The 24,895-nt window shown below is 43.6% G+C and overlaps 1 protein-coding gene across 3 annotated transcripts in view; it reads left to right on the forward strand.

The window, feature by feature from the left end:
• The first annotated feature begins 14,502 nt into the window (after nucleotides 1–14,502).
• The window catches only part of RAD54L2 (RAD54 like 2), a 111,660-nt gene continuing 101,267 nt past the window's right edge, over nucleotides 14,503–24,895 (forward strand). Inside the window, exons 1-2 of one of the 3 annotated variants that reach the window (XM_053598795.1) lie at nucleotides 14,503–14,681; nucleotides 17,499–17,653. The gene's annotated coding sequence lies outside the window, so the exon portion shown is untranslated. The remainder of the gene's footprint in view (nucleotides 14,682–17,498; nucleotides 17,654–24,895) is intronic. The other 2 variants (XM_053598796.1, XM_053598797.1) reach the window with 2 other exon arrangements.

The raw sequence follows: 24,895 nt of genomic DNA on the forward strand, positions 1-24,895 counted from the left end.
TTTTAAGTGTTTGTATAAGTTTTGATAAAATTTAACCTTTTATAACAGCTTTGTGTATATTTTATTGTAATAAATTATAAAATATACCAATATCTATGTATATTTTGGCATTCATGTCATAATTTTTTCTTAATTTTTTTCAGCATTTCTGAGTTGTGAGGTTCTTATGTGAGTTTTTTCAAACTATTGCAAATCTCAAAAACATTTTTCCAATATATTTATTGAAAAAAATTTGTGTCTTGGTGGCGCCTGTGGCTCAGTTGGTAAGGCGCCGGCCCCATATACCGAGGGTGGCGGGTTCAAACCCGGCCCTGGCTGAACTGCAACCAAAAAATAGCCGGGCGTTGTGGTGGGCGCCTGTAGTCCCAGCTACTCGGGAGGCTGAGGCAAGAGAATCGCTTAAGCCCAGGAGTTGGAGGTTGCTGTGAGCTGTGTGATGCCATGGCACTCTACCGAGGGCCATAAAGTGAGACTCTGTCTCTACAAAAAAAAAAAAAGAAGAAAAAAATTTGTGTCTCCCTGGGCCTGTGCAGTCTGAACCTATGTTGTTCAAGGGTCAACTGTATATAAGTAAAGTAAAATTAACACATGCAGAGAATAGTACCCACTCCACAGGGTTTGCAAGGATTACATGAGCTAAGGGAAATAAAGAACTTAGCCTGGCCCAAGTGAGTGCTCAACATGAGTTGGATTTTTTCCCTTTTTTTCCCTCCCTACGCCATGGTTCCCTCTAAACCTCCCCTCTTGGGAATGAAATAGTGGGAGCATTGGGGTGAATGGGGGATCCCTTCTGTCCTTTATCTTAGTATACTAACGCATCCAAGGCTTTGTCACTACCTTGGCCACATGGCTTAACTGGTGATGCTACAAGTCAGTGCTCTGGTGATAGTTACTAATCTCTGTGGGAGTCAGAATTCTGCACTCAGTCCAGACTCCTGGGAGGCAGTGAGTGTGTGCTCGGTCCAGTGCTCAGCTTTCAAAGTGTTCTCTCAATAGTCTTATGAGGTAGGCATCATGCTCTATTTTAACATATGAGTAAGCTGAAGAGAAGTCAAATAACACATCCAAAGCTACTCAGCTACACAGTCCAGACATAGCTCTTGCTCTTCTCCATCAGAAAGAAGGCACGGGGTGAATATTCCATCAGCAGCCCAGAATTGCTTGGCCTGTAGCACTCCACCACCTTACCCCGTTAGCAGCCTAATGAAGATGCCGCCTAGGAGGATGCAATCTTCTTCTCAGAGGGGCTGGAGTAACCTGGTGGCCTCCACTAGGTCTGTTGGGACACTTTCCTTGGGGAGGGAAGAGGAAGCATCTCAGCCCATCTCCTTAGGGGTCTAGGATTGAGAGGATTATAGCAGGGGGCCTGATTCCCCCACAAATCCTAACAGGTTTCTCTTTCATCCCCCTGATCCAGTCACACATTTTTCAGCTTTTTTTGGTTGGCTCTCTCTCCATTGTGTATGGAGCTTGTGCTATACAGTCAGGCTAATGCCTTTGCCCATCTTCCTCCCCTAGCCTTCTACACCCTTTGTAGGCAGCTCATGCCTCCCCTTTACCTTCTTCCTTGCCCAGAAAAGAGGGAGATGAAGAGGAATAGACTGTAGGCCCAGACTTCTTTCAGGTGTGTGGTGGCTGGACACAATCTAGGAAGGCTTCCTAAAGGTGGCAACTGTGAGAAGCAGGCTGTAAAGGAGGAGAGAGAAAAAAAAAAAAAAAAGGAGGAGAGAGAAATGGATGGAGGAAACCACGGGAAGAATTCAAACAGTGATTTCACTCAACTTTCTTTCTGGTCACTCCTTTGTTCATTCCTTCTTTTGTTCATTCATAGAATATCATGTGCTGGGCAGGAAACAGGGACCTGCCTCACATTCACAGGCTTCTATAGAAGATAGGCACACAGAGAGTCATACAGCGTGTTAAAGGCCCCTCCCTTCACTTATCTCAGAGCATCCAGGACAGTCGACATATAGCTCATTGAGGCCCTAATCCATGTTTCTTAAAAACCCCAGATATGCTTACATAGGCAACAAATGCTTTTTTTTTTTTTTTTTTGAGACAGAGTCTTACTATGTTGCCCTTGGTAGAGTGCTATGATGTCACAGCTCTCAGCACCCTCAAACTCTTGGGCTTCAGCGATTCTCTTGCCTCAGCCTCCCAAGTAGCTAGGACTACAGGTGCCCGCCACAATGCCCAGCTATTTTTTGCTGCAGTCGTCATTGTTTTTTAGCTGGCCTGGGTCAGGTTCTAATCCGCCAGCCTTGGTGTATGTGGCTGATGTCATAACCATTGTGCTACAGGCGCCAAGCCAACAAATGCTTTTTATAGGAAAAAATGCATACTCTGCTCTTAATGTTTAGTGCCCCAATGTTGTGTTTGTAAACCTAACATCCAACCATGAAAACATTTTTCTGGGTCCCAGTGGTTCATCTATAGGCCTTCCTTTGTTTCTTGTCCCTATAAAACTAGCCATACACATTTTCAGATCCTGAAACTCACGAATCTCTGTTTATATACTGAGGACTTAAAATTCCCAAGGATCCCCGAAAGGTTAAATTGGGTAGAGAGCAGAGCAAGAGAAGGAAAAGGGCAGACACTGATGCCGCATGGTGTGCTGAATCAGTACTGTCAGTTGAATTAGGCCCTGAGCTTCTGCATTTCTAACAAACTCCCAAGCGAATTTTGGAGCTGTTGGTTTAGTCCATGCTTTGAGCCACGAGGCTCTAACAAATTTTTTTTTTTTTTTTTTTTTTTTTTGAGACAGAGTCTCACTTTCTCGCCCTTGGTTGAATGCCTTGGTGTCATAGCGCATAGCAACCTCAAACTCTTGGGCTCTAGTGATTCTCTTGCTTCAGCCTCTAGAGTAGCTGGGACTACAGGTGCCCGCCACACTGCCCAGCTACTTTTTTCTTTTTTTAAGATACAATCTCAAGCTGTCGCCCTAGGTAGAGTGCTGTGGTGTCATAGCTCAGAGCGTAGAGACAGAGTCTCACTTTATTGCCCTTGGTAGAGTGCTGTGCCATCACAGCTCACAGCAACCTCCAGCTCCTGGGCTTAGGTGATTCTCTTGCCTCAGCCTCCCCAGTAGCTGGGACCACAGGTGCCCGCCACAACACCCAGCTATTTTTTGTTGCAGTTTGCCTGGGGCCAGGTTTGAACCTACCACCCTCGGTATATGGGGTCGGCACCCTACTCACTGAGCCACCGGTACCGCCCAGTTTTTCTCTTTTTAGTAGAGATGGGGTCTTACTTTTGCTCAGGCTGGTCTCGAACTCATGAGTTCAAGCAATCCACCCATCTCGGCCTCCCAGAGCATCTAGGACAGTTGACATGTAGCTCTTTGAAGTATATGCTAGAGTGCTAGAATTACAGGCATAAGCCACCTTGCCCAGCCTGAGGCTCTACCAATTACATCTTCTATAGCTTCACTTCTCTGCCTCTCAGGTGAGTACCTCTCTCTGGAAAAGGCACCACTAGATAGGGAAGTGTTAATCTGGACTCTTCCCTTCCCTTACCATTTTCAATTCACAAGACCTGATAATACTACTTCCTAAATAACTCTGACTCCACTTGTCCATCTGTGCCCTCTACTTTCAGTTTAGGCCGCCACCATCTCTCACCTGGACCACTGTAGAGTTTCCCCATGCCCAGGCCTCCACTCCTGGTGCCTTTATGGTCCTTTTAAATTGCAAGTTATTTCAAGGTCAGCCCCAGCTAGAGCAAGATTGTGCCTCTACCAAAAATAGAAATAACTAGCCAGATATTGTGGTGGGCACCTGTAGTCCCAGCTACTCAGGAGGTTGAGGCAAGGGGATTGCTTAAGCCCAAGAATTCGAGGTTGCTATGAGCTAGGAAACCATGGCACTCTACCCAGGGTGACAGAGTGAGACCCTGTCTCAATAAACAAACAAACAAATAAATAAATTGCAAGTTGTTTTACACTTTCAATGTAAGACAAGTTCCTGTGTGATCCTGATCCTGATGGCATCTCCAGCCTCATCTCTTTGCATTTTACTCATGCTGTTCCCATCTCATGACCTTTGCCTATGCTGTTCTCCCTACTCAGAATCCTCTTCTCCATCTTTTACCCAACCCCAACTTCTTCCTGGGCATGACCTGTCTACTCCTTTCTGTCCTTTCACACCCTAGTGTTGGATGGGAGCCTGTCTAGCCTCTCCTGCCTCAGTCAGGGCCATTGTGATGACATTCAAAATTCTTGAAGCAAAACAAGGAAGTGACTATAAGGAGAGATGGCAACATTTTTTGTACTCCATGGGCAAGAACTCTAGTCTTTTCCTCCCTCTCTTCTCTGGGACTCTCAGCCCAGTCCCCCCTGCCTTGCTGTTTTATAGCTCTGTGCATCTTTCAAACTTGACTCCAAAGTTCTGGGGTATAGAATCCATTTGATCCACCTGTAATAAGGTAGTCTCCTTGAGCCAATAAGTGCTACTGAGAGGGGACTAAGACACATAACACAAACAGGGTCTCCAGGCTGCACTCCTGAGTGGGTAGGCAGTTTTATAAAAGAGAGGGTGGGCTCAGTGCCTGTGGCTCAAGTGGCTAAGGCGCCAGCCACATACACCTGAGCTGGTGGGTTCGAATCCAGCCCAGGCCCACCAAAACAACAGCGACGGCTGCAACAACAACAACAACAAAAAATAGCCAGGCATTGTGGTGGGCGCCTGTAGTCCCAGCTACTTGGGAGGCGGAGGCAGGAGAATCGCTTGAGCCCATGAGTCAGAGGTTGCTGTGAGCTGTGATGCCATAGCACTCTACCCAGGGTGACAGCTTGAGGCTCTGTCTCAAAAAAAAAAAAAAAAAAAGGGGGTGGGGAGGATGAGCTAAAAAGACTTCAAAAGTGTCATCTACAGATCCTTCAGGAAGTATTTACCCTTTGATTCCTTCTTGTAGTGGTATAGCTAATAGTAGTCTACTGCCTGCTATTCTTCTGCCTTGTGGACCTAAACTCTTAGGACAGAGGCCAAGTTGTATACTTTTGTCTCTAGGACCAAAACAGAATTTTCCCAATAAATATTTATGGGATAAAGTGTCAAAAAGCCCAGAAGAAGGACTAGCCTTCAAGTTCGTGGAGGCATTACAGATGAGGTGAAATTTGGACTGGAGCATTACAGGGAAATAGATTTACTAGCGGAGAGTAGAGTTGAGAAAGACAGAAAAATGATCCTCTGTCTTAAATTGGCCCAATCTTACATTACTGAGCATCCAATGGTTAAGACATTGTGCGACTGCTATGGAAGTAAGAAAAGGTCTGGAAATGGGTAAAGAGTGGTCAAAGTGGGATTTTGACCACCTTAGAATGTCTAAACCAAATATTTCCTCTGAACCCCTGCTGATAATACTGTTCTCACAGGAGTGAAAGCTGTAGTATACTTATGTTTGTGTGCCTCACCCAGGACCCTCAGGGTCTATGTGGTTTTCATCTTTATATAAAATATCCTCAGCATCTGTTGAGTGGAACTGAATATACTCATGAATAAGTAGTAGCAACCCTCATATCCTCTTCAATATATGCTCATGGAACTCAATACTGAATTTTGGTCCGGACTTTGGTGATACTGAGATAGACCTATCTGCTTCCATCTGGAGCAATGAGACATAATTCCAGTAAGAATGCAATGCTAAAACCAAGAAAATCATAAAAGTGCAACTACATAAGCCTGTACATATATTTAGTACTTTTAGAAATGTTTATAGTCGGGGCGGCGCCTGTGGCTCAGCTGGTAAGGTGCCGGCCCCATATACCGAGGCTGATGGGTTCAAACCCGGCCGCGGCCAAACTGCAACCAAAAAATAGCCGGGCGTTGTGGCGGGCGCCTGTAGTCCCAGCTACTCGGGAGGCTGAGGCAAGAGAATCGCTTAAGCCCAGGAGTTGGAGGTTGCTGTGAGCTGTGTGAGGCCACGGCCCTCTACCAAAGGCCATAAAGTGAGACTCTGTCTCTACAAAAAAAAAAAAAGAAATGTTTATAGTCATTTTCCAATCTCTTGTCACTACTGCTAGAATGTCAGTCCCATTTTACACATGAAGAATCCAGCTCAGGGAGATTATCTGATTTGCGCAAGGTAACACAGCATGTGACCAGAGCTAGCTCCTCCTTATCATCCCTGAGGAAAAATCTTTCATTGTTTGAAGGGACTTAGGGCCCCTCTTAAATATCCTAAGTTTTCTCCGGGCCTCAGAAGCCTGTAAGTGGGGAGGGAACATTTCTGCTCTCCTCCTCGGAAAAATAGGAATTGTGTATCTACCATGTAGAAGGCACTACCCTTCCTCAGGAAAATTTACTCTCAGAAAAGTACCAGCATAGCAGTCATTTACTCCTGAAGTAAGTAAATGTGTATAGTTACTCACTGACTAGCATACAGTATATTTGAATTCTCAGATACAGCTTCAAATTTTGGCTCCACCAGTTCCTGGCTATGAGATCTTATGTAACTGAACCTCCCTGTTATTGTTACTTTTTTTTTTAAACTGAGGTAAAATTCATATAATATATAATGAACCATTTTAAGCAAGAAATTCAGTGGTATACAGTACATTGAAAATGTTATTCAACAACTACATCTATCTAGGTTCTTTTCTTTCCTTTTGTTTGTTTGTTTGTTTTGAGACAGTCTCACTCTGTTGTCCTGGGTGGAGTGCTATGGTGTCATCATAGCTCACAGCAACCTCAAACTCTTGGGCTCAAGAGGTCCTCCTGCCTCACCCTCCTGAGTAGCTGGGACTACATGTACACAACTACGCCTGACTAGTTTTTTCTATTTTTATTTTTTTTTATTTATTGAGACAGAGTCTCAAGCTATCACCCTGGATAGAGTGCCATGGCGTCATAGCTTACAGCAACCTCCAACTCTTGGGTTCAAGTGATCCTCTTGCCTTAGCCTCCTGAGTAACTGCGACTACAGGTGCCCGCCACAATGCTTGGCTATTTTTAGAGATGGGGATCTCGCTCTATCTCAGAGCTGGTCTTGAACTCATGAGTTCAGGCGACCCCCACCCCCACCCATGCCTCTCAGAGTGTTGGAAGTACAGCCATGAGCCACCACATCCAGCTGTTTTTTCTATTTTTAGGAGAGATGGGGTCTCACTCTTGCTCAGGCTGGTCTCAGACTCCTAAACTCAAGCAATCTGTCCACCTCGGCCTCCCAGAGTGCTAAGATTACAGGGATGAGCCACTGCGCCCAGCCCCCTATCTAGTTTCAAAACATTTATCTTCCAAATTAAAACCCTGTACCAATTAAGAAGTTCAGTTATTCTCTATCCTGTCCTTCCCAGCCTATGGCAACCACTAATCTGCTTTCCGTCCCTATGGCTTTATCTATACTGAATATTTTGTATAAATAGAATCATACAATATATGACCTTTTGTTTCCTGCTTCTTTCACTTAGCACATTGTTTTCTCTTTTTTAAATTTCAGATTAATATAAGGGTACAAACCAGTAAGTTATATAATTTACACAGGAAAGATTAAACTACGAGTTGTAGCTGTGGTCCTATACCCAAGGGAGTGTGCCATATAACCAGACATTGTACCCATTGGTGGAGAAGGCTACTGAGCCCTCTTGCTCCCTTGAATTTAATCGAGATTTTTCTCTCATGAGGGTCTGTGATTGCTAATTCCCTAGCTTCAAATTGGTGTTGAGTACATATGATGCTTGTTTTTCCAATCTTGTGATTCTTTTCCTTTTTTTTTTTTGAGACAGAGCCTCAGGCTGTCACCCTGGATAGAGTTCTGTGGCATCATAACTCACAGCAACCTCCACTCCTGGGCTCAAGCTATTCTCTTGCCTCCGCCTCCTAAGTAGCTGGGACTACAGGCACCCACTACAACACCTAGCTATTTTTTGGTTGCAGCCATCATTATTTTTTTTGGTAGGCCTGGGCTGGATTCAAACTCGCCAGCTCAGGTGTATGTAGCTGGCACCTTAGCCACTTGAGCCACAGGCGCTGAGCCAATCTTGTGATTCTTTACTTAGAATAATGTTCTCCAAATACATACAGGTTGTTACAAAGGATGCAAAATCACCATCTTTTTATGGCTGAACAGTATTCTGTGGTATACATATAACACAGCTTATTGATTTATTGATGAGCACTTGGGTTGTTTCCACAGTTTTGCGATTGTGAACTGAGCTGCCATGAACATTTGAGTGCAAATGTTCCTGCGGTAAAATGTCTTTTTTTCATTTGGATGAATACCTCGTAGTGGCATTGCAATGTCAAATGGTAGGTCTACTTCAAGGAATCTCTATATTTCTTTCCATAGAGACTGTCCTAGTTTGCAGTCCCACCAACAGTGCATGAATGTTCCCTTCTCTCCATACCCATGTCAGCATCTAGTGCTTTGGGACCTTGTGATGTGGGCCATTCTACTGGGGTTAGGTGATATCTTAGTGTTTTTTGTTTGTTTGTTTATTTATTTATTTATTTATTTGCAGCTTTTGGCTGGGGCCGGGTTTGAACCCACCACCTCCAGTATATGAGGCCGGAGCCCTACTCCTTTGAGCCACAGGCGTCGCCCTTTTTTTTTTTTTTTTTTTTGATACACAGTCTCACTGTGTTGCCCAGGCTAAAGTGCCATGGCATCAGCCTAACTTACAGCAACCTCAAACTCCTGGGTTCAAGCAATCCTCCTGTCTCAGCCTCCCAAGTAACTGGGACTGCAGGTTCCTACCACAATGCCTGGCTAATTTTTCTATTTTTAATAGAGATGGGGTCTTGCTCTTGCTTAGGTTGGTCTTGAACTCCTAAGCTCAAGGGTTTCTCCTGCCTCGGCCTTCCAGAGTCTAGGATTATTGGTGTGAACCACTGTTCCTGACTCCCCCCCTTTTAAAATATTTTTTTATTAAATCATAACTATGTACATTAATGCATTTATGGGTTACAATGTGCTAATTTGATATACAATGTGGAAAGCTTACGTCAAACGTGTTAACATAACCATCACCTCACTTACTTATTTGTTGTGGTAAGGCATTTATATTCTACTCTTTTTTTTTTTTTTTTTTGTAGAGACAGAGTCTCACTGTACCGCCCTTGGTAGAGTGCCGTGGCGTCACACGGCTCACAGCAACCTCTAACTCTTGGGCTTACGCGATTCTCTTGCCTCAGCCTCCCAAGCAGCTGGGACTACAGGCGCCTGCCACAATGCCTGGCTATTTTTTTTGTTGCAATTTGGCCGGGGCTGGGTTTGAACCCGCCACCCTCGGCATATGGGGCCGGCGCCCTACTCACTGAGCCACAGGCGCCGCCCTATATTCTACTCTTAATAGTTTTATAATGTACCATTGTGGCTCAGAGGCTGTAGCTCAGTGGCTAGGGTACCAGCTACATACACCGGAGCTGGTGGGTTCAAACCCAGACCAGGCCTGCCAAACGACAACTACAACCAAAAAATAGGCAGGCATTGTGGCAGGTGCCTATAGTCCTAGCTATTGGGGGGCTTAGGCAAGAGAATCACTTAAGCCCAAGAGTTTGAGGTTGCTATGAGCTGTGATGCCACAGCACTCTACTGAGGGTGACATAGTGAGACTCTGTTTCAAAAATAAATAAAGAAATAAATAAAATGTACCATTGAATTATGTACAATACATGAGGTCCCACCAAATATCCTCCCTCCTCCCGGCCTCCCCACTCCCCTCCTTCCTCTTCCCTCTTTCTTTCTGGACTATAGTTTTGTTTTATCATTCATGTGAAAGTGTGGGTGGTTATATATTGGTTTCATAATAGTATTGAGTACATTGGATACTGTTTCTTCCGGTCTTGAGATACCCCCACCTTTTTTTTGAGACTCTCACTCTGTCATCTTGGGTAGGGTACAATGGTCTCATCGTAGCTCACAGCAACTTCAACATCTTGGGCTTAAAAATCCTCTTGCCTCAGCCTCTCAAGTAGCTGGGGACTGCAGGCATTTACCATCATTCCTGGCTAATTATTTTATTAATTTTTTTAGTAGAGACAGGAGTCTTACTCTTGCTCAGGCTGGTCTTAAACCTCTGACCTCAAGCAATCCTTTCACCTCGGCCTCCCAGAGTGCTTGGATTACAGGTGTGAGCCATTGTGCCTGGCCTGTAGTAAATTTTAAAATCAGGAAGTAGGGCGGCGTCTGTAGCTCAAGGAGTAGGGCGCCAGTCCCATATGCCAGAGGTGGCGGGTTCAAACCCAGCCCCAGCCAAAAACCCCAAAAAATAAAAAAAAAATAAATAAAATCAGTAAGTATGACATCTCCAACTTTGTTGTTCTTTTTCAAGCTTGTTTTGGCTATTTGGAGGTCCCTTGAAATTCATCCCCATCTTATCTCACAGTGTCAGTTTTTCCACCTTTGAAGTGGGATGGTACATATCTCACAATGTCAGTGTGAAAATTAGATTAGTTAATACCTGTAAAATGCTTATAATCGTGCTTGGTGTGTCTTATTTCTATTCCCTACTACAGTGCCTGGCACAAGCTCTGTACCCAGTAAATAGTTGCTGGCTGGGGAATTTTATGGTGCAGCAATTATGCCAGGCCTTTATTAGATACTGAGATAGATTTTTAAAAAATCTCCTGGGAGATTATAATCTGGGTGATAAGTGTTATATAAGCAGAAAGTTAAAGAAAAATCCCAAGGATGGGATGACTACTGAAGAAAGCAGTACAAGTCTCTATCATCTTGGAACTTAGTTCAGAGTGATCATGGCTTTGGCATGCAGAAGTGAAGGTGGGCCGGAAGTGTGGTTGGAGAAGACTGGACTGAGCTAACTCTTTTTTCTTTTAAAACAGAATTTCTTTCTTTCTCTTTCTTTCTTTCTTTCTGTCTTTCTTTTTTTTTTTTTTGGTTGCAGTTTTTGGCTGGGGCTGGGTTTGAACCCACTACCTCTGGTATACAGGGCTGGCGTCCTACTCCTTGAGCCATAGGCATCACCCTGGACTGAGCTAACTCTCATGGGATAAAAGGAGGGACAACAGGTAAAATAGGGCATTTTTCTAGGTGTGAGATAGTGATGAAGAAGGCCTGGTTCTAGTTTCTGATTAATTAACAAGTTGCTGGTTAGTCTTGCCTAATGTCAGCAGGACAATTCCAAATCTTTAAACCTTAAAGGTATAGCCATTGATAGGCAGGTATATGTATAAATCACTCTAAGGATTCCCTCTTAATAGAACCCATTTTTTTTTTTTTTTTTTTTGGCCAGGGCTGGGTTTGAACCCACCACCTACGGAATATGGGACCGGCGCCCTACTCCTTGAGCCACAGGCACTGCCCAATAGAACCAATTTTTATACAGGTTTATTTTGGTATACTGTGAACTCCAAAGATGGGCACAACATCATTCAAGTAGTCAGGAAAAGCTCTGAGAGAACATGGAAGCAGCGATGTTGCAGAATGTCAATGGCATCCTAGGAGGAGAGAATGGTAGGGGTTTCCATCACTAGGAGAGCCATCCCTAGTGGCATCCCTTGTTGCTTCAACTTCAGTGACCAGAGAGATAGATAAGCAGGGGTGTCTTTGATGGTTCTGCCTTATGTCTTTTTTTTTTTTTCTGGAGAGGGGAGATAAACAGGAACCTTTTTCAAGTTTCTGGTCAGCCTCACTGGTCTCTTTTTTCTCTCTTTGGGCACCTTTGGGGCTCTCATCTAAACCTGTTTCAACTCTTGAGGTCAAATCTGCTTTACATGTCACCTGGGGAGTCCCAGCTAAGAGCCCCAAATGGGGGAAAATGCAAGGCCTAGAGCAGGGAGGGGTCAGAATGCTGATTTGACCTCTGGATGCTTGAGAGAAGTAAACTAGCTTTTCAGGCATTTTTTTTTTTTTTTTTTTTGCAGTTTTTGGCTGGGGCTGGGCTTGAACCCGCCACCTCCGGCATATGGGGCCAGCACCCTACTCTTTTGAGCCACAGGTGCCGCGCATTTTCAGGCATCTTTTGCCTGCCCAAGAGCCTCTGACTTGAGGAAGAAGAGAACCACCAGAGGCTTTGAGTGTGCTCTTTTCTTTCTTTCTTTTTTTTTTAGAGACAGAGTCTCATTTTGTCACCCTTGGTAGAGTGCTGTGGTGTCACAGCTAACAGCAACCTCCAGCTTTTGGGCTTAGGCGATTCTGTTGCCTCAGCTTCCTGAATGGCTGTGACCACAGGCACCCACCACAACGCCCGGCTATTTTTTGTTGCAGTTTGGCTGGGCTGGGCTTGAACCTGCCCCCTCCGTATATAGGGCTAGTGTGCTACTCACTGAGCCACAGGTGCTGCCCAAGAGTGCTCTTTTTTAACCCATGAGCCTGTTGCTTCTAGAAGGATATCAAAATGTCTTTAGACAGGCAGAGCCCTTCCATTACCTCCAGAAGATAACACAAATGAAAATCCAGGTGTGTATGTGTGTGTGAGACACAGTGATAAAATTTAATCAGATGAAAGTGATTGATATTAGACCCTTTCCGGAGAGTAGCTTCAGAGAAGGTAGAAAGGTATTAAGGGAAAATGTCCTGAGTCTTAGAAGCCAAAAAGGTAAAAGTAAGAATGGAAAATTTGTTATATGTCAAAGCTATATATTTTTAGAACACCTTCTACAGATCTAAATTCCCATTGATAGTTTGGAGAAACATATATTTATACACTAATTTGCTCTGAAAATAACCATGTCTAGTATCTAGAAGGGAGGTCCAGAAGAAAAGGGAAGTGGGGATGAGAAAGGAATTTTTATTCTTTTGATTTTATGAGGAAAACAAAACTTTCAAAAAAGTTCCTCTTTTGTAATTTTATTATGTGTTTATTTATTTTTATGTATTTATTTTTTTGAGACAGAGTCTCACTATGTCACTCTTGGTAGAGTGCTGTGGCATCACAGCTCATAGCAGCCTCAAACTCTTGGGCTTAAGTGATTCTCTTGCCTCAGCCTCCCAAGTACCTGGGACTACAGGAGCCCGCCACATGCCCTGCTATATTTTTGTTGCAGTTGTCATTGTTGTTTAGCAGCCCTGGACGGGGTTCGAACCTGCCAGCCCCGGTGTATGTGGCCAGCGCCTTAACTGCTTACTTATGAGCGCCAAGCCTATTTGTTTGTGTGTTTGTTAGTTTGTTTATTTACTTAAGAGATAGAGTCTCACTTTCTTGCCCCCAGTAGAGTGCTGTGGCGTCATAACTCACAGGAACCTCAAATTCTTGGGCTCAAGCGATTCTCTTGCCTCAGCCTCCCAAGTAGCTGGGACTACAGGTGCCCGCCACAACGCCCGGCTATTTTTTGGTTGCAGTTGTCATCGTCATTTAGCAGGCCCTCCTGGGCCAGGCTTGAACCCACCAGCCTCAGTGTATGTGGCAGGCGTCCTACTCACTGAGCTACAGGCGCTGAGTCTCTCTTCTTCTCTCTTTTTTTTTTTTCGAGACAGAGTCTCACTATGTCGCCCTGGGTAGAGTGCTGTGGCGTCACAGCTTACAGCAAGCTCCAACTCTTGGGCTTAAGTGATTCTCTCTTTTTTTTTTTTTCCTCCAGTTTTTGGCCGGGGCTGGGTTTGAACCCACCACCTCCGGCATATGGGGCCGGCGCCCTACCCCTTTGAGCCACAGGCGCTGCCCAAGCAATTCTCTTGTCTCAGCCTCCCAAGTAGCTGGGACTACAGGCGCCCGCCACAACGCCTGGCTATTTTTTTAGAGAGGGGGTCTCTCACTCTTGGTCAGGCTGGTCTTGAACTTCTGAGCTCAGGCAATCCACCCGCCACGGCCTCCTGGAGGGCTGGGATTACAGGCGTGAGGCATCGCACTTGGCCTACTTTTGTAATTTTAAAAATCATTTTGTTAACATTCACTTCTTGGAAGGAGGAAGAGAAAGAGAACCCGAGACTGTAGTTGAGAGAGCCAACACATTGTCGTCAGTATATAGCAGTAATTCCTGATTTGAGAGAGAACCTGCATCCCTAACCTTTGCTTCAGTGTCAAAGATCAAAGAAGACTCTTTTTGCCTCTGCTTCTCTTCTAGGAAATTCTGAAGACAGCATCAGTTTACAGGAGATGGTGAAGGTTCCATGGTGCGCATAATTTCAGGGGCTCTTGAGCGGGAACAGAAGCTATAGCAGTAATAGCAATTCAAAAACAATTGAAAACATCACCAATGGCTATGCCCAATGTAGAGCCTCTTATCTCTGCCCCAGGTATGTATCATTTCATTCAACGGTAACAAGCCTCCTAGCTTATCTCCAAGTGAGAAACTAGGAGGAACCGCAGCCAGCGTGTCTCGCTGATGGCTGGAGAGTACAAACCCATTCCGTTAGACCTATCCCTGGAACCGAACCATTCCCAGGTAGAGTCTGATCTGGGATTTTTGTGCTGTATTCACTCCTGAAACGGCCCGATCCAAGCAGGAATTGCCCTACAGCCGGCGCTGGGAAAAAATAACCTCTGATTGGTCTTAGCGGAACTTTTCTGTCGGTGGTGTGTGTTCCCGACCCGGAGGTCCTGCGCGCGGACCGGGAGGGGGACTCTTCCTGGTGCGGACCGCAAGCGGAGGCTGCGAGCGCCGCCGCCGGACAAGACAGACGCTGGGTCAGATACAGCCCGTGGCGTCCGGGCCTGTTCGGCTGCTTGCCGCCTCTGCCACCATCCCCGCCCCCGCTGCCGCCTACACCGGAGAGCTAGGCGAAGCGGGACGTGAGGTTCTTTGGCCCTGCCGGGTCCAGTGCGGCCCGGAGCCCCGGTGCCGGAGGTGAGAGCCGGTGCCGGTCCCCCGCTTCCCGCCCGGGGCCCCGGACCCGGCAACAATGGGGTCCGAGTAGAGACGCGGCCTGGGCCCCTAGCGTTCAGCGGTCCGGGGCAGCAAGATGGTCTTGGCGGCACAGGGTCCGACCTGGGAAACTCCAGTGGTCCGAGGCTTGACGGGGGTCTTGGCCTTGACCTGGAGCCTCTGTGGCTTGATATTTGGGAATTTTGTAACCTAGGAAGGGAGCCATAGGGGCACTGAGAGGAGACTTAACTCTAGTGGCTGTGCGCCCTTAGCGCTTGATGCTAGCGCCGGGGAGGCTGACGATACCAGGGGGTGTGTTTTGTGGGTAGGGGAGAGTGTTTGGAATTTAGAGGCCTCTGTGTGCCTAGCTCCTGAGGCGCATCGAGATGTGTCTTCCCCACCACTCCTCCCGAGATCTGGGAATTGGCAGTGGACGATTACGCTGGGGGAGAAAAGAGAGAGGCATTGAGAGTTTAGCTTCTCTGAGGTAACTGGTGATTAGTTCCTGGAAAGGCAGGAGCTCAGCTGGGTACAGGAGAGTAAGAGCTGGACCTTCCGGGGCCCAGATGCACCCTGGCAAGGAGTGGTTTTCAGGCAAGGAACTTGCCACAGAAGTGAGTAGTGAATAGTACTGGCTTCCTTGGCGTTAGGCTGGTGAGAGTTGTGATTTGGGAAGTGTACAGGAGAGTGAGCAGACTGCTGGAATTGGAGAATCAGCTTTATGTGGGTCATGGTGGTGGCGGCCTGGGAGATGAACAAGAGAATTTGCAGAGTGGGCTTCCTGATGGAGAATGACCTCTTACTGCGGGGGAGTGGATGACTCAGATATGTTAGAATTTCTGTCGCTTGCTAGCAGAGGTGGCTGACTATGCTGCTGGCTGGACTTTGAGGGGGATGAGAACGGAAGGGGCATTTGGGAGCCAGATGAGTTTGATCCTGAGTAAAGTTGTAGACCTTTCCTTCTTACTCCAAGTCAGAGTGGTGACTGTCATTGATAACATTTTACTTAAGGAATTTCTTTGTGGTATTTGGATCCAAAGCTTTTCTCTGTCCATTTTTTATTCTTTCCTTTTTCTTTTTTTTTAAATGTGACTCATGCTTGCTTTTCAGTACTGTGGCTATTGTTTGTAATGATAGACACACTGAAGACTCTGTAATAGATGTAAATTGTAGGGGTTTTCCATCCAATTCTTATAAATCTAAATTAATTTAAAAGCCTGTTTTCACTGATTTGTGTGCCATTGTCTAATGTGTGTAACTCTAACAGTTTATGTTGTTAAAAGCCTTTTTCATTCCTAAATTCATGAAATTTCATTTTCTTTTACTCCCATGAAGTGATTATGTTCAATCTGTTAAATCTTAGTGACTGTCACTTCAGTTTCAGCACCCTTGTTTGCTCTCACAGGACATTGTCTTCACTAGAAGTGTTATCCATCTTCAATGAATTTCTGTACACTGTGTCTCCTTGTGACAATCTGTATCATTGAAAGGCAGTGTGCAGATTCCACTCTGAGGCCTGCAGCTGTGGGCCAGAGCTCTGTATGTATTATTCAGGCAAAAGTTGGTGTTTTGTCCCTAGATAATAAAGGGGACCCTACATAAACAAAATCAGGTATCAAAATCATTGTACCTTCTGAGTTTAGAATGGTAGGAGGTATTGCCTAATTGGAGTCTACTATAAATTTTTAGGTGGTATGTGAGGGAATTCTGATTATTTGTAATTGTGCTGATATTTCTAGTTATTCTAGGGATTATTTTTTTCCTTTAAGCTTTAAAAAATTATTTTTCTTCAGTAGTATTTTTTCTTTCTTGTTCTACATTTATTCTTTTCATAAACCATATCTATTGCATTATGCCAGGCACTGTGTTGGGCACCTCCACAATGGTGATGATATTTTTGATATTTTGATAGTGGCAGTTCTTAATTCAGAGGTCGCTGTAGGTCAATGAAGAAAGCAGTGTTTCCGGTATATCAAACTTTTAATTAGTAAAGCAATTGAATAAAATTTCCATAATGTATTAATTTTTTTTTTTTTGAGACGGAGTCTCAAGCTGTCACCCTGGGTAGAGTGCTGTGGTGTCACAGCTCACAGCAACCTCAAACTCTTGGGCTTCAGCAATTTTCTTGCCTTAGCCTTCCAGTAGGTGGGACTACAGGCACCCACAACAATGGCCAGCTATTTTTTGGTTGTACTTGTCATTGTTGTTTGGTAGGCCTGCGCTGGATTTGAACGCACCAGCTCCAGTATATGTGGCCAGCACCCAAGACACTGAGCTACAGGTGCTGAGCCCATAATTGTTTATTTATTTATTTATTTTTTTGAGACAGCCTCAAGCTGTCACCCTGGGTAGAGTGCTGTGGCATTACAGTTCACAGCAACCTCCAACTCCTGGGCTCAAGCAATTCTCCTGCCTCCGCCTCCCAAGTAGCTGGGACTATAGGCACCCACCACAATGCCCAGCTGTTTTTTGGGTGCAGTGTCATTGTTGTTTGGCAGGCCCGGGGCTGGATTCGAACCCACCAGGTCAGGTGTATGTGGCTGGCACCTTAGCCGCTTGAGCCACAGGCGCCAAGCCATAATGTTTTAATTTTGACTAGTAACGATAGATTATCTTTGCATGTTTCTATGGAAAAAGTTTAGCTATAACTGTGTTCTTATGGGTCTTGGATTGTTTTTGCATTATTTAAATATGCTTGTTACATTTAAGTACTTCTATAGACAAACCACAGGGTAAAGCATTTTGTTTTGTTGTGTGTCTCAATGAGCATTGATTTACAAATACTATATATTTGTTCAGGTTCCCCAGGAAATCATCACACTCTCCTTCCCACTGTGGTTTTGGGAGCATGAAGGCGTTGCTTACCCCCTATGTCTGGTTCACTGTATGTAGGCTGGGAGTGTCTGCTGACCGCTTGGAGTGCTGTCCCTTGGAAGAGGCGAAATAAGATTGAGGTAAGGCCCGGGCTGCTTGAAATCACTTGCCTATTAATTTTTACTTTAGAAAATACAACATAAACCTGAATATTTGTTGCTGTAATTGTTAATCTTCATTCTGATCAAATAAAATTAAATTCTGCCCATTGCTCTCTTCTATCTTTGTGTATATGTCACAAAAATAAATGAAAAATTTAAAATCAAAGCACTTATATAATAAATTCTTTGAAATAATCTCTTATTTTCTGTCTGAGCTGTTCACTTGAGCAAAGAAAATAAAAACTGGTTCATTTGTTGCTTTGAAGGCAAGGTGATTGCTTAAAGAAATGTTTTTGGTTAACTTAGTCAAATAGATCAACTTAAACTCTTAGTAATAAATTGGCTTAGGGTTTTTGATTTCTTTAGAAAAATTCTGAAAGCTGCCTAGTACAATAGGGAGGGCTTTGTCATTCTATCTTTGCTTTCTGCTCACTTTTTGACCCTGGATAAACTGTTAACCTCTCTGAGCTTTGATTTTGTTTTTCTATCTGTAAAATGGGGCTGATACAACTTTTTTTACAGGTTGTAGTGACAACTGGAGATGAGGCCCTACTGCTTCAGGACTGGCCATTGCTGGCTGTTAGTAGTATTTAGTGTGTATTATTTTATAATCTTTGCAGTAGGAATGTTGCTGAGTGCTATGCAGGGATAAGGGACTCAGTTTCCTTGTCTGGTGAGAAAGGCAGCTGTTTCTCTGTACCTGCTGGCACTCTGGACAGGTGAGAGAATTGTTGAAGTAGTCTTTATGTAATGCTGATAGGCAGGAGTCTGCACAATAAAGTCCAAGGTCATTCCTGGCACTGGTAGGTTTTATTCCTGGCAGTTTGTATGGAGAAGCCAGGAGGAAACTGTTTGACATGTCCTTGTTTGAGAACAGTGGGCAATACCATTGGCAGAACACTGGAGTATGCCAGGCAATATGATGTTTTGTATGGTTCCTGATCAGGATACTTCTCTAGTGGTATCAGAGATCTGGCTTTGGCGTTTTTGCCAGGAAGGCTCTAGATGCTGGAGAGATTTATCATCTTTCTCTAATTGTGATTACTTTGGTAGATCTTGCACTCTGTTCAGACATTTTTTTGTTATTGTTTGTTTTCTTTTTTTTTATTGTTAAATCATAGCTGTGTACATTAGTGCAATCAAGGGATACAATGTGCTGGTTTCATATACAATCTGAAATATTCTCGTCAAACTGTTCAACGTAGACTTCATGGCATTTTCTTAGTTATTGTATGTAGACATTTGTATTCTGCCTTTAGTAAGTTTCGCCTGTACCCACTCTAAGATGCACTGTAGGTGTGGTCCCACCCACTACCCTCCCGCCACCTTAACCTCCCCCCTCCCTTCCCCTTCCTTGGCCCTTTCCTCATAGTCTTGTGCTATAGTTGGGTTATAGCCTTCATGTGAAAGCTATACTTTAGCTTCATAGTAGGGCTGAGTACATTGGATACTTTTTCTTCCATTTCTGAGATACATTGCTAAGAAGAATATGTTCCAGCTCCATCCATGTAAACATGAAAGAGTAAAGTCTCCATCTTTCTTTAAGGCTGCATAATATTCCATGGTATACATGTACCACAGTTTGCTAGTCCATTCGTGGGTCGATGGGTACTTGGGCTTCTTCCATGACTTAGCAATTATGAATTGGGCTGCAATAAACATTCTGGTACAGATGTCTTTGTTATATTGTGATTTTTGGTATTCTGGGTATAAACCTAGTAAAGGAATTATAGGATTGAATGTCAGGTCTATTTTTAGGTCTCTTAAGTATTCTCCAAACATCTTCCAGAAGGAATGTACTAGTGTGCATTCCCACCAGCAGTGTAGAAGTGTGCCCTTTTCTCCACATCCACGCCAACATCTCTGGTTTGGGGATTTTGTTATGTGGGCTCTCTTACTGGGATTAGGTGATATCTCAAAGTAGTTTTGATTTGCATTTTTCTGATGAATAAGGATGATGAACTTTTTTTCATGTGTTTGTAGATTGTGTGTCTGTCTTCTTTAGAGAAGTTTCTCTTTAAGTCCTTTGCCCACCCTGAAATGGGATCACATGTTCTTTCCTTGCTAATACTTTTGAGTTCTCTGTGGATTCTTATTATTAGACCTTTATCGGAGGTATAACCTGCAAATATTTTTCTCCCATTCTGAGGGCTGTCTGCTTGCTTTACTTACTATGTTCTTGGCTGTGCAGAAGCTTTTTAGTTTGATCAGGTCCCAGTAGTGTATTTTTGATACTGCTTCAATTGCCTGGGGAGTCCTCCTCATAAAATATTCACCCAGGCCGATTCCTTCAAGAGTTTTCCCTGCACTTTCTTCAAGTATTTTTATAGTTTCATGTCTTAAGTTTAAATCTTTTATCCAGTGAGAGTCTTAGTTAATGGTGAAAGGTGTGGGTCCAGTTTCAATCTTCTACAGGTTGCTAGCCAGTTCATCCAGCACCATTTGTTAAATAGGGAATCTTTTCCCCACTGAATGTTTTTAATTGGCTTATCAAAGATCGAATAACGGTAAGTAGCTGGATTCATCTCTTGGTTCTCTATTCTGTTCCAGACATCTACTTCTCTGTTTTTGTGCCAATACCATGCTGTTTTGATCACTATTGATTTATAGTACAGTCTCAGGTCTGGTAGCTGATTCCTCCTGCTGTGTTTTTATTGCTGAGTAATGTTTTGGCTATTCGAGTTTTTTTCTGATTCCATATAAAACGAAGTATTATTTTTTCAAGATCTTTAAAATATGACGATGGAGCTTTAATAGGAATTGCATTAAAATTATATATTGTTTTGGGTAGTATAGACATTTTAACAGTGTTGATTGTTCCCAGCCATGAGCATGGTATGTTTTTCCATTTGTTAACATCTTTAGCTATTTCTTTTCTTAAAGTTTCATAGTTCTCTTTGTAGAGATCTTTCATGTCCTTTGTTAGGTATACTCCCAAATAGTTCATCTTCTTTGGCACTAGTGTGAAAGGAATAGAGCCCTTGACTGTTTTTTCGGCTTGGTTATCGTTGGTATGTATAAAGGCTACAGATTTATGGGTGTTGATTTTGTAGCCTGAGACATTGCTGTATTCCTTGATCACTTCTAAAAGTTTTGTAGTAGAATCCCTAGTGTTTTCCAGATACACGATCATATCATCTGCGAAAGTTTGATCTCTTCTGACCCTATGTGGATACCCTTGATCGCCATTTCTTCCCTAATTGCAATGGCTAAAACTTCCATTACAATGTTAAAGAGCAGTGGAGACAATGGGCAACTTTGCCTGGTTCCTGATCTAAGTGGAAATGATTTCAGTTTAACTCCATTCAATATGATATTGGCTGTGGGTTTGCTGTAGATGGCCTGTATTAGTTTAAGAAATGTCCCTGTATACCAATTTTCTTAAGTGTTCTGATCATGAAGGGATGCTGGATATTATCAAAAGCTTTTTCTGCATCAATTGAAAGAATCATATGGTCCTTATTTTTTAGTTTGTTTATGTGCTGAATTACATTTATAGATTTACGTATATTGAAGCAGCCTGGAGACCCTGGGATAAATCCCACTTGGTCGTGGTGTATAATTTTTTTGATGTGTTGTTGGATTCTGTTTGTTAGGATCTTATTGAGTATTTTAGCATCAATATTCATTAGTGATATTGGTCTATAATTTTGTTTTCTTGTTGGGTCCCTGGTTTGGGGATCAAGGTGATGTTTGCTTCGTAGAATGTGTTGGGTAATATTCCTTCTTTTTCTATATTTTGGAAGAGGTTTAGTAATATAGATACTAGGTATTCTTTAAAGGTTTGGTAGAATTCTGACGTAAAGCCATCTCGTCCTGGGCTTTTCTTTTTAGGGAGATTTTGTATAGTTGATGCTATTTCAGAACTTGATATAGGCCTGTTCAACATTTCCACTTCATTCTGGCTAAGTCTTGGTAGGTGGCATACTTCCAGGTATTGGTTGATTTCTTTCATTTTCATATTTCTGAGAGTAGAGTTTCTTGTAGTATTCGTTAAGGATTTTTTTAATTTCTGAGGGGTCTGTTGTTATTTCATTGTTACCATTTTGATTGATGAAATTAGAGATTTTACTCTTTTTTTCCTGGTTAGGTTGGCCAAAGGTTTATCTGTTTTATTGATCTTTTCAAAAAAACAACTTTTTGATTTATTGATCTGTTGTATAATTCTTTTGTTTTCAATTTCATTGAATTCTTCTCTGATTTTGGTTATTTCTTTTCTTCTGCTGGGTTTGGGGTTGGAGTGTTCTTTCTTCTCCAGTTGCTTGAGATGTCCCATTAAGTTATTAACTGCCTCTCTTTCCGTTTTCTTGAGGAAGGCTTGCAGTGCTATAAATTTCCCTCTTAGGACTGCCTTTGCAGTATCCCAGAGGTTCTGGTAATTCGTGTCTTGATTGTTGTTTGGTTCCAAAAATTTGGTGATTTCCTTGTTAATCTCGTCTGTAATCCATCTATCCTTCAGCATAAGGTTGTTTAGCTTCCATGTTTTTGTATGGGTATGCAGGTTCCTGTTGTTATTGAGTTCAACTTTTATTCCATGATGGTCTGAGAAGATGCAAGGAATAATTTATATTTTTTTAAATTTGCTGAGGTTAGATTTGTGGCCTAGGATGTGGTCGATTTTGGAGTATGTTCCATGGGCTGATGAGAAGAATGTGTATTCAATTTTGTTGGGATAAAATGTTCTATAGATGTCTGTTAAGTCCAGATGTTGAATGGTTAAGTTTACATCTAAAATTTCTTTGCTTAGCTTCTTTTTGGAGGATCTATCCAGCACTGCTAAAGGGGTGTTAAAATCTCCAACTACTATGGAACTGGAGGAAATCAAGTTGCTCTTGTCTGTTAGAGTTTCTCTTATAAATTGAGGTACGTTGTGGTTGGGTGCATAAATATTAATAATTGAGATCTCATCATATTGAGTATTACCTTTAACAAATATGAAGTGTCCATCCTTATCCTTCTTTATTTCAGTTGGTTTAAAGCCTATTGCGTCTGTGAATAGGATTGCAACGCCTGCTTTTTTCTGCTTTCCATTTGCCTGGAGTATAGACAACCATCCCTTCACCTTGAGTCTATATTTGTCCTTTAATGTAAGATGTGATTCTTGTACGCAGCAGATATCTGGCTTGAGTTTTTGTATCCAGTCAGCCAACCTGTGCCTCTTTAGAGGACAATTTAAACCATTCACATTAATTGAGAATATTGATAAGCCTTTCGAGAGTCTGGTGGACATTTTTAACCTTTTGCGACTGTGGAAGTTGGAATTTGATCAAAATTTTCTGGGTGGGTTTATTTTTGTGGTGGAGAATTACGCTGGTCTTTATGGAGGATAGGTCTGAGAATACCCTGGAGAGCTGGTTTAGTTATGGCAAATTTCTTCAACATGTGAATGTTGTTGAAGTATTTAATTTTTCCATCATAAATGAAACTCAGTTTAGCTGGGTACAGGATCCTGGGTTGAAAGTTATTTTGTTTTAGGAGATTGAAAGTCGATGACCATCCTCTTCTAGCTTGAAAGGTTTCAGCAAAGAGATCTGCAGTTATTCTAATATTCTTGCCCTTGTAGGTGATGGTTTTCTTTCGTCTGGCTGCTTTCAGAATTTTCTCCTTCATATTAGGTTTAGTGAAATTGATTATAATGTGTCTGGGGGATGTCTTATTTGGGTTGAGTTGTTCTGGAGTTCTGAAACTGTCAGCTATCTGAATTTCTGAATCTCTTGGCATGTCTGGAAAATTCTCCTTCATAATCTCATGAAGAAGAGACTCTGTGCCTTGTGAAGCCACTTGGTCGCTTTCAGGGATCTGTATAAGATGAATTTGTTCAAAATCAAAATTGGTTTTCTTCAAATTGTCCCAGATTTCTCTGAGAGAGTGATCTGTTTTTGTCCTCCATTTCTCTTCCTCTTTGAGAGTTTGGGAGAGTTTGAAAGCTTTGTCTTCGATGTCAGAAATCCTTTCTTCTGCTTGCTCCATTCTGTTACTGAGGGATTCTACTGTGTTTCTCAGATCTTTGAGGGTTGCAGCTTCTTGTCTCCATGTGTCAAAATCTCTGGTCATTTGGTCTTTGAATTCATTGAATTCTTGAGATATCTTTTGGGTTACTGCTTGGAATTCTAATTCAATCTTATTTGCTGTCCAGATTCTGTATTCGATTTCTAACATCTCAGCTATTTGTTTATGCATGGGATCTTGTGCTGTGTCTGCCCCATTGATACTTGGGGGAGTTGATCTACTCTGATTATTCATATTGCCAGAGTTTTTCTGTTGATTTCGCCTCATGACTGTTTTTCACTGTTGCCTCTGGCCGTCCTCAGAGTTGGGGAAGTGTTACTCCAAGATTAGACTCCAGCGGGATCACTCTATTGTTGCTGGATCTTTGTAGGGAGTGAGCTTTGTAGTTCCTCTGGGGCTGACCCAGCCAGGTAGTTCTGGTTGTTGAAGCAGCTCCAGAGTGTGACACACCCGCATCCAGCAGCAGGGCAGGAGGTGGTGTGCACAGTTCTTGGAGTTCCTGGTGCCCAGTGACTTTGGCACAGAGAGCTGAAGGCTCCAGCAATCTCTGGCCAGGAGAAGGGCTCTGCGCAGAGGCAGGGAGGGCTCCGGAGGGTATGCAGCTACCAGAGTCCCTGGCCAGACGAGCAGGCTGGTGTGTAGGCAGGGAGGGTATAGGAGGGAGGACACAGGGTTGTGCGACTCCCGTATTTCCTGGTCAGGGCATGCGGAGGCCCCGTGGGTGCAGGTTGCGGTGCAGCTCTTATGGAGGTCTGGGCAGCGCCAAGCCCAGGAGTTTGAGGTTGCTATGAGCTGTGATGCCGTGGCACTCTACCCAGGGCAACAGCCTGAGGCTCCAGTGTGCCAAAACCGGTCTCACTCTGCTCCTGAGGGTTGAGGCTGTAAGGCAGCTCAGTCCCCACCTTTAGGCTGCTCAGTCACTAGGTTACTAGCTCCTGCCTGATCCTTGCTCTGTGATCCTGAGGGCAGAGCTTGCCAGGGCAGTTCTCTTACAATGGCTCCCTGCGGCCCACAGCTAAACACTATTCGCTCCATCCGGCTCAGCAGCTTAGTCTGGGGCCCTAGAAAATGCCCATAGTTCTCCGCACTCCTGCTCAAGCTCTCCCCAAGGCAGTTCAACTGAGTCCAAAAACACCAAAACAGTTCACAGGTAAGGCCTTTCCAATTTCCAGTCTCACTGCTGCTTGTACTTATGGCTGCCGGTGGGGTTAG

The sequence above is a fragment of the Nycticebus coucang genome, chromosome 8 (assembly GCF_027406575.1).
Source record: "Nycticebus coucang isolate mNycCou1 chromosome 8, mNycCou1.pri, whole genome shotgun sequence".
NCBI classification, from domain to species: domain Eukaryota; kingdom Metazoa; phylum Chordata; class Mammalia; order Primates; family Lorisidae; genus Nycticebus; species Nycticebus coucang.